General features: G+C 46.0%; 1 long non-coding RNA gene across 1 annotated transcript; it reads left to right on the top strand.

Annotated features, from left to right (window-relative positions):
- The first annotated feature begins 471 nt into the window (after window positions 1–471).
- Window positions 472–12,639, top strand: LOC133349605 (uncharacterized). Its single transcript, XR_009755965.1, has 5 exons — window positions 472–1,012; window positions 6,723–6,773; window positions 8,628–8,658; window positions 8,897–8,977; window positions 11,818–12,639. It is a non-coding gene; the product is annotated as an uncharacterized LOC133349605 (long non-coding RNA).
- The last annotated feature ends 530 nt before the right edge of the window (window positions 12,640–13,169 follow it).

The following is a 13,169-nucleotide window of genomic DNA, read 5'->3' as shown; positions in this document are numbered from 1 at the left end:
GAGAGATCTGAGACGGAGGGCGAATCGCCTGCTCGTTGACTTGGCAGCGAGGGACGCGGCGTGTTTCACAGCGAGAACCACGTCCATTGGCTCCACGTGCCCCCCTCCACCACCAGGGTCTGCGCCTTGGTTCACGCGGTGTTCGTGTGGGGAGGCGAAGCTACGTGCGGGTCGTGATTATAGTGCCCCTGCGTCGTCTACAAAGCCCTGTCACGTCGCTCAAGGTCACTTGAGGTGGTGGTGGTTTTGATGGCAGGTGAGATCGTGCGAGGCTGGGAGGCAGGGTGGGGAGGAGGCTATAGGACTGCTCATCCAGGAGAAGGTGCTTGGCTCGTTGCTCGTGGAGGAGGTGCTGACGGTCAGGTTCGTGGTGCCGTCACGGCGACGCAACAGGCACTGCCCCCTTCCGAGTTTCCGTGGCAGTTGCGGTCAAGAGCTCGAGGGAGACTCAACTACCTCCTCCACCTCCACCACCAGTGACCTCCTCGCTGCGACACACCGCGGGCATATATATCGAGACACTTCATGCACACATGTGCACCTCCGATTAGCACAGTTGGCTACGTACTGTCCAAGAGTTCAACATACATACGTGTGAGCACTGCTCCCCTGAGTAGATAGAAAGGAGGATCTGTTTGAGCGGTGAGAGTTGAGAATCGCAGCGAAAATCTGCGAAGCCAGAACTCGGGGAACGGCGCCGCGATGATGCAAGCACACAGCTGGAACTCCCCGCATCATCACACGCACGGGGGGGCACCCCCGTATCATCACACGCACGGGGGGGCACCCCCGCATCATCACAAGCACGGGGGGGACACCCACCACGTGGCCGAACGGCCCCGTTGTGCGCACCCATGCGGGAGGTCCCGTGCTCGTGGCGTCGCCGCTACCGCGGCCGCCGCCTGCGTGGCGCAGGGCACGGGCGACGGCGCAGGGCGCGGCGCTGCTGCTACTGATGGCGCTGCTCGTCCTCTCGGTGCTGCCGCGACCCCTGCGCTACCAGGACGGCCACGTGAGTTTCACCTACTCCTCACCCACGTTCCCGTGTCGCCACAGTGGTGTGATGTCATCTTCCTCGCCTGGTATGCAGGAGGTGGGGGGTTCCGATCCCGATCCTGACGCCTGCTGTATATTTTGAGTTTGCCTGTTTTCCTCGTAGTTGCGTGGATTTTTTATCCGTGTCCTCTGGTTTTCCCTCTACATTTAGAAACATGCATTGAGATTATTTAGATTATTTTGCTGCTATAAATGTCCTAATGATAAAACACTTTTGAGCTATCATTTGTGGCCAGGTCTCTTTGAAAAACAACTTAATACCTCATTGGGCTTTGTCTGGTAGGATGGGGATGGTTTAGTTTTATTTGTATGTGTTTGGGTGATTTGTTTACCTTGGTTGTACTTTGCTCTACTATCATGTGTTTGTATTGCTTGTTGTTGAAACGTTATTACCCACCCCTACTGGACATCTGTGAAAAGAGCTTCATAGCTCATCGGATTCCTCCAGTATAAATATATATTCTGATTCTGTAGAATGTTACATGGCTAGCTGAGTCTGCTCGCCATGTAATATTCCATCGCTCACAATCATTGCCGGTCTGTGGGGGCGATGTACGTAGCCTGTAACCCAGCGCTGTGGAGGCAGCGAAGGTTGATGGATCACCTGCAATAATGGGCGTCGAGGAGGCGCCATACCCTGGCTCGTCAGGAGATCGCAATACAGCAAAGTGTGGACCCCACCTGTCCCTTATGAATGGGGTAGAGTGAGTCCCCCTCCCATGTGTGGATTTTGTCCCGGTGCTCCGGTTTGCTCCCATATGTAAACACTCATTAATTGGCGGATGCCACTTTACTACATAGAGAACCGCAGAGCTTGGGCAATTGTGAGCGCCGCCTCACCGCATGGGTTGCCTTCCTGCTTTGTCTGTGGTTCCTTGCGTCTCTTGAGGCGTCCTCTATCTATGGGAGTGAGCGAACACTGCGCGTTATAAGTCGCAATTATAATTATTACATTCGCTATACATTTGTATTGGACAAATCATATATTTGTTTTTACTGTGTATGTAAGTTTGTGAAATGAGAGCACACACGAGAGCGAACTAAAGAGTACAAACTTAATACCAAATAAATCAACATAACCTATTTATTAATCCGCTGCTGGATGATGACCACCCCACATCGTGTGGATCACGGGGATGATTTGACCATACTTCACCATGCTGGTCAGTGCATGTTTGTGGAGGAAGGTCTAGAACCTGCAGTTTAAATATCACTCGCCACTCATGTTACTATAGACGCGGCCTGGAATCAAACCCAGGTGCCCGCTGGTACGTTGCACATTGCGCGATCCACCGCGCAACCGCTCCATGCTTCAAACGCGACAATAGGACAAGACAAATGAGGCAGCACAAATGAGACAACGGGAGCAAACTCAACAAATACGTGTGGTACAAACACAGACAATGCCAACCTGGGATCGGTCACAACCGGGCGCTTTGCATTACCGGTATCGAGAGAACTGGGTAAAACCGGTTACCGGTTTGCCGCACAGACATGAATGTCTCGAGCATTAAACGCAAAGGGTTTCGGTAGTCAACTGAAAAATGAAGGGCGTTGCCTATAGCGGTGTCACGGCTCGCAGCAGCACACGAGACTCGCCACCCAAAGGAGTCACCGGTTCAATTCCATCTCCCGGAGTGGCATTTGAAACAATAGGGGCGAGTTTTAATCAGTGCATTCGTTTTTTTTTATTCCACTGGACTCAGTTACTGGTTCCTTACCCACGGAAACAGTAGCCGATTCTTAAACAAGTTACCGTTTAACAATCCCAACATAAGAAACATGACGGCATACATCTAGATGCTGTACTTTCACAGGCCAATCGATATACTAGTACAGAAGTGTCAGAACACGTGGCAGCAGTAGGATAGAGTGCAGATCAGAGAATACAAGTGAGACTACTACCGTAAGTATATTCCACTTATATCGCACCGTACGTAGCCAACCGTGCTCATCGGAGGTGCGGGAAACGACGGCGTGCAAGGACAGACTAGACAGGCACAACACACGAGCCAGACACAACAAACTAGACAGACACAACACACAAACGTATCTTACAAAGTACTGCTCGCCATTCCGATCTCAATTTTAAGTGAGATCTGAGTCGAACGTGTGGGGCTGCGTGACGGATAGGAGGGCTGATGGACAATGGAACATCCACCGAGAAGATGGAGCAATGAGATCAGCTCCGGTGCAGGTGGTGGATCGTGAGAGGTGGTGCCGGCTTGTTTGGGGAAGTCTTCATCAAGCAGTGGATTGATCATGGCAATGATGATGATGAATTGAGACCTATTGGGGAGCAGGGATTGTCTGGGTGAGGTCAGCACTAGCATCGTCAAGTAATTTGTTTTGACCCGGCGAGAATGCAAAAGACCAGGATGAATCTCATTTGCCACAGTGACCTGGGATGACATCCATAACGTAAGGAAAGTGGAGAACCCCCATGCGCAGCAGGATGTGGAATACTCTTTGGGTTTTTTCGGTAAAGTCACGTAGGTTAAAAAGAAAACAAATAAATTAAATCACGACGTTTCGGAGGCAACACAAGCCTCCGCCTTCAGGTGGAACCGTCACAGCAAAATTACTGTATCAAGTGAAGAGAGCTCTAAGAGACACGACCTTATATACTGGTTAAGGGGAGGGGGGAGGAGCCAAGATGGTCCGTGGGGGGGGGGGGGGGTATAAGCTGGTGAGGTGACGACCAGTGCTGCAACTGCGGCTATGCCTGGAGCGGCAGCCGATGCCTTGTGATGTAGATGGCGTAAGTAGATAAGAGAGCAAGAATTACGCTGCCTTTTGTTATGCACGCCGGTGGGTTGCAGGCAAGCAGTTTGTGAAAAGCTAAAAAACTACTATGGCTGTACAATTATAAGGCAGCTAGAGTTTGGCTTGGTTGATGACATTTTTCCAATGATTGCTTAGTTTAAAACCATCCTCTCGGTTGAAGTTGTGTCTATGTTTGTACATTATATCTGGATGGCTTCATGGACAAATCTTTGGTAGTAACCGGGAAGTTTGCAGAGTACTTTGGTATCAGAGAAAATTATATCATGAGAACCCGTTGTGTTGAAACACAATGGGTTCTCATGATACAACGGGTTCTCATGAACATCAGCTACGGCCGAATAATTCGTTCTGCCATGTTTCAAATCTGATTTGTCCTCGCGAATTCGGTCAGAAATATGTCGCTTCGTCTCCCCAATATAGCAGTCACCACAGGCACAACTCAATTTGTAAACACCAGGGTACTGTAAGTCAGGAATGACATCCTTTACGGATGGGATCAGATCACGGATTTTATGTACTTTATTGAATCGGACCTGGATCTTGCGTTTGTTTAGAATTTTGGAAATCTTTTTGGTAACGCCTGCTATGTATGGCAACGTGATGATTTTGATCGGAGTTTCAGGTGGTTGTTTCTGCATGGTGGGAGAAACAGCTTGGCGGATAGTATGGTCAGAGTATCCGTTCATCTTGAGGGCCAGCTGTACATGTTTCAATTCACGGGCCAGGTGGTGTTGGTCTGAGATGCAATGAGCCCTATGGTATAGTGTTTTGATGAGGGAATTCTTTTGAGCCGGGTGGTGGTGGGAATCAGGCTTCAAGTAGGAATCTGTGTGGGTGGACTTCCTGTAAACAGAATCTCTCAAAGAGCCATCGGGCCTCCTCTCAAACAGAACATCCAAGAATGGTAGCTTGCCATCTTTCTCCACTTACATGGTACATTTGATGGATGGGTGTCTGGAATTGATGTGGTCTAGAAATTGGTTCAATGCTGGGAGGCCATGTGGCCAAATGACGAAAGTATCATCCACGAAGGGTGGATGTCTGGATGGCATCTGATTCGAATTTTTCCATGAAAACATTGGCTATCACTGGTGACAGGGGGGAACCCATAGGGGTACCCTCATTTTGTTTGTAGAAGGTACCATTCCAGGTAAAGTAAGTGTTGGTGAGGCAGTGCCTAACCAGCGCAGGTAAATCCGAGTTCAGTCCAAGTCTTCAATTATTGTTATGGTGTCAGGCACTGGAACCTTGGTGAACAGAGAGACCACATCAAAACTAACGAGGACCTCGTCAGGAGACAGTACAATGTATTTGACCATAGAAACCAATTGGGTTGAGTTAAGTATTGCTGAGGTGGTCTTGCCAGTGAAGGGAAGCAAAGTATCCAATATAAAACAGGCTAGCTTGTAAGTAGGTGAGTTGATCGTGGACACGATGGGCCGTAGTGGGGTACCTTCTTTATGGATCTTGGGAAGACCATATAATCTGCTAGGTCTCGCAGCCGAGGGTTTTAGGGAGGGACGTTTGGTTGGTTCAATTAGGGAAGTCGAACTGGTGATGATCTTGTTGGTTTTTGTCGTTAGGCTGTTAGTCGGATCACTTTTAATTTTGGAGTAACTACCATAATTGAGTAGGTCCTGGATTTTGTTGTTGTATGAGTTTTTATCCATGATAACAGTAGCATTGGCCTTGTCGGCCAAGAGGATGACTATATCATCCCTCTTTTTCAAATTTGCGAGTTCAGAGCGTTCGTTTTTGCTAATGTTGCTAATGGGTTTCTTAGCATTCGTGAGAATAGTGGCTATTTCATCTCTCGCAGTGTCCGATTGGATGTGTCCTATGCCTTTGAGGGCTACATCGACCTGAGAGATCACATCCTCTACTGGTATATGTTTAGGGGTGACAGCGAAATTCAGCCCTTTAGCCAGTACCGTTTTCAGATTGTCCGAAATCGGGATGTTACTCTGATTGATAACGATCCTGTTAACATCCAGCTTTGTGATGTGTGGTTCTGGCTTCTTCTTTGATAGGAGGTTGAATTTAGCGATCAAGTTAGCTTTAAATTTGGCTGACAGTGAATCAGCAGAGGCAGCTGTCATGTTGTCAACGCGTTTCCAATCGGAAGGGGACTTTTTTTGTGTTAACATTAAAAGTGATTGCAAGAGAGTCTTGTCTAAACTATCGAGTTCAAATCGGATGTGGAATGTCAATGTCAACTTTCACCATGAAGTGAAACCACTCACGACTCGGGCCACCCGGCACGCACTGTGAGAGGAGAAATCCATCGTCACCATTACCGCCGCTCGTTTTGTTGTTTTGAAATACATACTTGTGAACCCATACGGTGTATTCCGTATTCTTGTATGGGGAAATTGAGTTTTCAGGTCCATATAGCGTACAGCCGTTTCAATAGGAAATTTTTTCATCTATTTGTTTGTGTTTCTCCCTTGTGATGAGACTTTGTAGGATGAACGTTGAGATTTATAAGGGCACGGGGTGACCAATAATGTCTGAATTGGTCTGTAATAAGGTAGGCACTGATAAGGGGTTGACAGGTATGAAATTCAGTAGTGTACTGTGGTGTAAAAAGCCACGAAACCGAAATACGGGGTTCTGTAAGCTGCATCGTCAGTGCGGACAGCGCTCCACACAATCCGAGCGATCGTCGGAGTCGCCACTGCGTGTGGTCGCGGATGGTACAGAGCCGCCCTGATCGAGCGTAGAGAATTCTATACCCACACAGTGTTCACTGTTAGATATTTTGAGTAATATATAATGAATGCATCGGTTGTATTTGAAAGTGTAATAATGTTTTACATTTTGCCAGCAAACACAACTAAAATACAATGGCCACTGTGTTGTCTGCGCTCACCCCACAGTTAATATCGACCTGGAAAACAGACGACGAAGCGAATGCGCACGCACAATGGGTAAGGAGTTCTCACGCCATGCACTCGTCATTCCGCCTGATTACGCAAACCCTGCCCATGGCGGTCTGCCAAGGCAGAATTCCATTGAACCTCTTGGTGTGCATTGCTACATGCGTACCACAAGCCAGCACCCTCTACGCTTACATATGTAGTGAGTCCAACTGAATCGCAGACGTTGTTCCTTTTAGATGCAACACATTTATTTGTAACACGTAACACAAGGGGTAACTGCCCCTTCACCAGATACAGCCTAGGGTGGTGACCACCCAGCTAACTACTCTATACAGAGGAGTTACTGCTACGAAGGGTCGGGCCCTCACTCGGGTCCGCAACCACGTGGCTGCCTTGAAGAGCTTCCAGCTTGAGACGTAGAGCTTCCAGCTTGTAGATTGCAGCGACCCCGGTCCCTCTCAGAGACCCGCCTTATATCCCCCTACGGTCAGGGCTGCTCTGCCCTTGACCCCGCCCGCCTTCTTGAGCCTTCTAGCTCCCTCTCAATCCCTCTCGAGAGCTCCCCCTGGACAGGTGATCACCCCCTAGTCCCCCCACCTGGGTGCCTCTCTATGGACACTCCAGATCACGTGTATGCCGAGTCAACTAGAGTGCCATGGTCTGGGGCAACCCTGTCCTTGGGCTGACACTCTTCCGCTCCCCCTCGTGGGAGCCCCCACCACATGCTATGCGTAGTGCCTGCGCTATCCAGCGCTCACCAAGCCCCGCTAGGGCTGGTACTATACCCGCTCACAGGGTGTATGCGATGACAGTGCATCGCGTGCCATGGCCCTCCCAGGTCGGCACCATACAGTGATATCCCCAATGTCACTACACATAGAACCAATTACCTGGTGATGCTTCTGCTGCTGCGTTGGCAGTGGTTCGCAAGCACAATTAACAACAACTCCAAATAGTCGTGAGTAAAGCACTGACTTTTAAATAAAAATTACGTAATAAGCAGCGTTTTGGGCAATTGCCCTTCTCGTAGCAAGAACAAGTTTTGTCCCCAATTTTACGATGTTAGAATGCCTTCCTGGAAACCCCGTCGTAAAAATCGGACCCTATTTTCCCAGAAAGTAGAAACAGTATCACTTGCCTACGTTTTTTCCCCCTTTGTCAGCCATATTTAATTGGGTTTAATGAGTAAAAATCCACATAACCACTTGAAAATAATAAAAGCTGCACGCCAAGCCACATAGGAACCAGACTGACTCCCTTCAAATGTTTCCGGAGTCACGTCGGAAGGTACGTCGTGAACCAAGTTTTTGCGTTGTAAATCGACCCATGGTGGAGCAATATAAACGTCGTAAATGTCAATCGTTGTAAATTTGACCGTCGTAAACCGGACACCGCCTCCATATATTGTTTCCTTTTGAGGCCACCATGTTATTGATTAATGTGTTCAGTGTTGTGTACGCTTATTTGGCTTTAACCTATAATGTTCCTCTATCCTTCTACTGTGACGTCACTTTTGTTGATTTAAAGTTGGCCGGTTAATGTAAAGAAATTCATATCGCTTACAATTCACTTAAAGATCATAACGCATAATGCCCCACGACAACGCACAATAAGTCTGTATACAGTGCAAACAATGGGCTTTGTGTTGAACGAACTGCCATCATTCAGATGGAATGCTTTTGCCAATAACATCTGACACAACAGTATTTTTACACAAGTCTGGCAGATTTTAATCTGTTATGTGTGTTTGTGCCTGTAGAGCGCCTCCTAGACTGCTGCACCAAATTCAATGAATGAGGTGTAAAGTTACCGCTTTGACTATTACTATAGACATGGGTTGATATCTACGTGCTCTTATTCATAACTATGCCATCCACTTATTTCATGTTACTTTTTTGACAGCAATCAAGGTCTAACTTCACGGAATATCTTGGTAAGCATCGTGTACTGTCCACCTCACTGCATGTCCTTATAACCTCGTGATAATGATCACACTGATTTCGAGTGGTACATTAAATGTCATGGCACGCTCTCGAGTGCTGAGGTTGCACGACGAGGTGGCGAAATCGCAGTGCACACGGTGAGTCATACAAACGGCATTTTCCAATCATTCTAGGCATTTTACAATCATTCTAAACTCCATCTCTCGTGTCCTGTGTCTCCTATAATAGTTAACTCCCTCAAAGACATGAGCGAGCTGCTCAAGAAAACCCCAACACCGATCGCCCATCTCACGTTGGCGCACAATAAAGGTACTCTCATAAACGTACCCGACGGTGACGCGGCCCAGAGGTACCGAGTTCACTGCTTGTTGTGGAGGTTCGTCATTTAAATCCGGCAGGCCGCCCTGATTATGACTGTTCTCACCAAGCAAATAAACGCGATCTGCTTCTTCGTGCCGATACTCGAAAAAAGTAGGCCGTTATGTGCCAGCGTCGTGGTTCAAATTAGAAAATTACTCTGAACTAAACAATTGTACTTATTTACCAGGTAAAGCCCACTAATTTATAGCTCAACGAGGGTAGATTATCATGTGGAAATGTAAATCAGTCCGATAATCTAAACAAATAATCTCCACAATTGGTATTGCATACAGTGAGTGGTGGAAATGGGCTGGAATGCCGTGGCAGGAGTACAATTCTTGACTTAAAGCTTTTGTGACTGAAGGAATTCATATTCTTTGGGTCTTTTGGTAAAGCCAAGTAGAAATAAAAATAATAAAAAATATCATGACGTTTCGATCGCAACACAAGCATTCGTCATCAGGTGAAAAAATATATCGGGAGAGCTGCTGAGGCAGGAAAAAATATACCAGGAGAGCTGCTAAAGCAGGATGTTATATAGGTTTGAAATGGGTGTAGCCCATTCAGGGGAAACCAGGTGTACAGCGCCCGGGGGCAGAACAGAATCGCTTTGCCTGGGAGCAACTGCAGTGGGCACCCACCCCGGGTCGCCGGACGCACTCGACACTCGACCCCAGCAATATGAAGATTAGATGAATTCGCGTGGCGTGATATCCGGTTCCAGGCGAGAGGGACGGACAACACAGCAATTAACCACATCCCGGGATCGTCGCGTGCAAGGCTCAGCATCCGCATTCCCGACAACGCCCTCTACCAGACGTGCCGGAGCTGCATGAGCCAACTCCATATTCTTCTGAATGACCGTGGTGTCCAACCCAGAATTTAGAATCTGAACACAAGGTTCCTGGTTGTCGGACACCAACGTCTGAGCTATAGCTCCGTACCCCGCAGTACCCAAATCGAGCGGCTCCCTCAATAACACTATATTGGAGGTCGAGTGACCCCCAATATAGTGTTATCTTATCGGGCATATTTAGAGGAAAACCGTGTTTTAGATGTGATTCTTTAATCATGGCTTTTTAAGAACTAACCAAAAAAGTAGATATTGAGTATACATATATATTGTGTATTATAAAATCACTTCTATTGGCTTGAAAATACAGAGGCGTTGTCCTGGGCAGTCCAGTCAGAACACAGGAGAGTAAATATTTCCGTATGGAAACCTTAATAGTTCGTGGAAAGTTAGGGAGAAGAAAAAATGTACGAGATGAATCCTTGATTCCTTTTCGGAATGCGGTCAAATTAAAATTTGCACTCCCACCACAGTGTTCCGGGGCATTCCGGCCCTTTTTCACCACTGGTAAATACGTATGCCGACTGCCCCAGCATTCAGAATACGATACGAGGCCCTTATAGATGCGATCAAGTGTGAGGCATAACTCATGGAGTGACTTGTATTTGGTAATTGGTTTGTTTACGCTTGGCTGTCCGCCTGCAGGAACGGGTGCGTGTCAGGAAAGTGCAACGTGGATGAGGCAGAACGCATTTTGCTGAATTTTTCTCTTGATACCAGAATTCCACAAATGTGTAGAAAAAACTCTACTTGAGTCAGTCCCAAAGATGCATAGATATATAGAAAGAAGACAAATATTTCCGGTGTAGCTGTTATATGAGCACCTATGAAGGCCAGCACAGCACACAAAGGGGTTGGTGGCCAGCACCACGCCCGCCCGGCTTTGTCTCCATAGTCCCAATGTTCTGACATCACACCAGGTGCTCATTTTGAGGCTGAGTCGACTTAGGGGATGTCCAGAACCAGTTCAGATATTCATTATTGATGTTGGTTTTCAGATATTCATCACCGATGTTGGTTATGAGTGGAAATCGAACTAGGGTCGAAGCAGTGCGCTCATTACTACACTACCACTTCCCATTCATGCATACATTTAATCATGTTTGTAAACAATGAAACATATACTCCATGTAGTCTTCATAGATTTTTGGGGCAAGCGCCATTCCTGAGCATTTATGATAAGTTACTACATTTATCAGCTTTTTTTGTTTAACCAGGAGAGAACTACGAAGGCTTTCCAGACACATACAACAACAATTGCCGTTCGTTACAAAGTGGCGGTGATTTCATCACCAGCGCTTGTGATAATCTAGGTGCACATTGAGGCCACATGAAATGTGAAAGGCAAAAAAGGCAAATTTCACATTTCACGAAGACAAATTTAGGTATTATGGGTTGACTGAGATAACTTGCAGATGCACACATGTGCTCCCCACTGTGCCAATTTGATGCGTTTTAGCTGCACGGCGCTCTGAAGCATGGCTGATTATAATTAGATGAATAATATGGAGGTTATAATGCTACAATGAAAAACATGGCACCTAAATTATTGTAGTCATAAATCCAAGTTTTGATTAATAATTGATGTTCGGTTAAGCCACGTGATGACAGGACCACATTTTGTGTTAGACCCTCTATGCCCCGACACAGCCACACCATTAAATAGTCACACATACAAGCGTTGAACGTGTAAATTATTGTTTCAGCTCATCAGTAAGTTGAAGAACAATTCTTACAACCACATTTAGCAATTAGATAAGATGTTTGGTTTGAAACTGCATCGAACGTCATCAGGACAAGATCCAGGAAATCAGAACAACACTTCAAAAAGTCAGAATAAAAGTGTCACCTGACTATGTGTTATGTTAAATCCATGTTTATGCACAAATGAACGACAACACAAACGCAAAGTGGTAACAATCTATTTTTGTTGCAGACACTACCACGCACAGCGTTAAGGTCCTGCAGTGGGACTGCAAAGTTACCCATGGAGACGTCCTGATGTCGGGGGGCATGAAGTGCCACAACGACAAACGCCATCTGATCGTGCCCAAGAAAGGAACTTACAGCGTCACCGCTCGCATTACATTTCATTGTCGTAACCCTACTGTTACACCAACAGCGAGTATAATGGTTTTGTCTAAGAATTACAATCTTCCAAGAGAACTCGTCAAGTCGTATGCATTTGGTCCTGTGACCAAAAGCACTGTGTGGACGTCTTTGTTTTGGGGACTTCACAAGTTGAATGCCCTTGATAGTATTTCTGTGAATGTGTCTGTGGAGAACGTCACAGCAAAAAATGAGTTAACATATATAAATGTTTACCTACTGGAAGAGGAGAGTACTTGATGTTGATGATATTTCATCATGTATTATTAAGTAGCTATACATGTCTTGCATTAATTTACTGAGTTTCACATCACCGTACCTCCGATTAGTACGGTTGGCTACGTATGGTGTGAAAGAAGTTCAACAACTTTGTGACACTTCTAAACAATTAGTGGGTAAAATACAGTCAAAGTATTTCATTACTAATGCTTAAATTATCATGTTTTTACATATTGATGGTGTTGTTAGTAGTAAGAACTAAATGTACATGTATTTTTAATTAAGGTTTTAAACTATCTTCAGTCATAACCATCTCATCTCCCAAATAACTCAGGAATTTAAGGAAAATTAGCCGTATTTAATATTATATATTTTGCACTGTGTTACATTTAAAGTTTATTTATTATACTCTGATAAGCAAGTCGAAATAAAAAAGTTGGCACTTTTTACACAGGTGAAACCCTATGAGTTTTTAATTTCCAGTGTGATACAATTCAGTCAAACTCATTTTAAAGTTGATATTTCATGTGAAAAGCTTTTTGTACCACATCAACAAGCAAACAAACGACTTGGGCCGCAACAATATCGATGGTCAGTTTAACACGTAGGCTGTCGCAACCAATATCATCCATAATATAGATTTTTTTTGGGTTAGATCACGTAAATATAAATGTGTCGTTAAACCCGCCACCACGACACAGCCAATTAGTTAGGTTTGTCACGTAAACAGAACATGCCCATGTGTTACTACTACAGCACACCGGTGTGTTGGAGAGCAAATCCACAATATTTACAATCTGAGTATGACGCATCAGCAGGACAACCAGATCTGGCTGTCCGCATGATGATGCTCGTTGTAATTACTGGGAAACGAATTTTCATGTTCTGTTTACGTGACAAACCTTACTAATTGGCTGTGTTGGGTGGTGGCGGGTTTAACAACACATTTATATTTACACG

This window comes from Lethenteron reissneri, chromosome 30 (genome assembly GCF_015708825.2).
Source record: "Lethenteron reissneri isolate LAM-NWPU_2019-01 chromosome 30, ASM1570882v1, whole genome shotgun sequence".
NCBI lineage: Eukaryota > Metazoa > Chordata > Hyperoartia > Petromyzontiformes > Petromyzontidae > Lethenteron > Lethenteron reissneri.
Note: the sequence above shows the minus strand (reverse complement) of the source record. Positions and strands in the feature narration are given on the sequence as shown.